The following is a 457-nucleotide window of genomic DNA, read 5'->3' on the forward strand; positions in this document are numbered from 1 at the left end:
TTGATCACAGCAGGACTGGCAGCCCCATCTATGAAAGAAAGGCAGGTTTGTTGGGAAGCCTGCAATGAATACTGGAAGTGTTTAGATGAGCACAGAGATGATGCTTCTCAATGTAAGAAGTTATGAAGCTCATTTGAATCAAGTTGTCCCCAGCAGTGCATAAAATATTTTGATAAAAGAGACTACTTAAAATTCAAAGAAAAATTTGAAGCAGGACAGTTTCAACCAACAAAAACAAGTGCAAATTCTTAAGCTGTTCCTGAATTTTTCAGCGAGATTGAAACTATTCTTTCTGGACATTCATCAGTGCAACAGTAACCTTGGGACAACAGTCAATAGCAATACTGTTAGAGTCAGTGTCAGCATCGTTCCCAGCATACAACTCTTTACAGCTAAAATGATCAAAGAACAGGATTCCATCTTTCAGACTGTGAATAATTGAAATAAAATGATGTGA

At 37.4% G+C, this 457-nt stretch overlaps 1 pseudogene; it reads left to right on the forward strand.

Moving 5' to 3' along the window:
• Positions 1–252, forward strand: part of LOC102828002 — a 9514-nt pseudogene extending 9262 nt beyond the window's left edge.
• Positions 253–457: the final 205 nt, after the last annotated feature.

This window comes from Chrysochloris asiatica, unplaced genomic scaffold (genome assembly GCF_000296735.1).
Source record: "Chrysochloris asiatica unplaced genomic scaffold, ChrAsi1.0 scaffold00426, whole genome shotgun sequence".
NCBI classification, from domain to species: Eukaryota; Metazoa; Chordata; class Mammalia; order Afrosoricida; family Chrysochloridae; genus Chrysochloris; species Chrysochloris asiatica.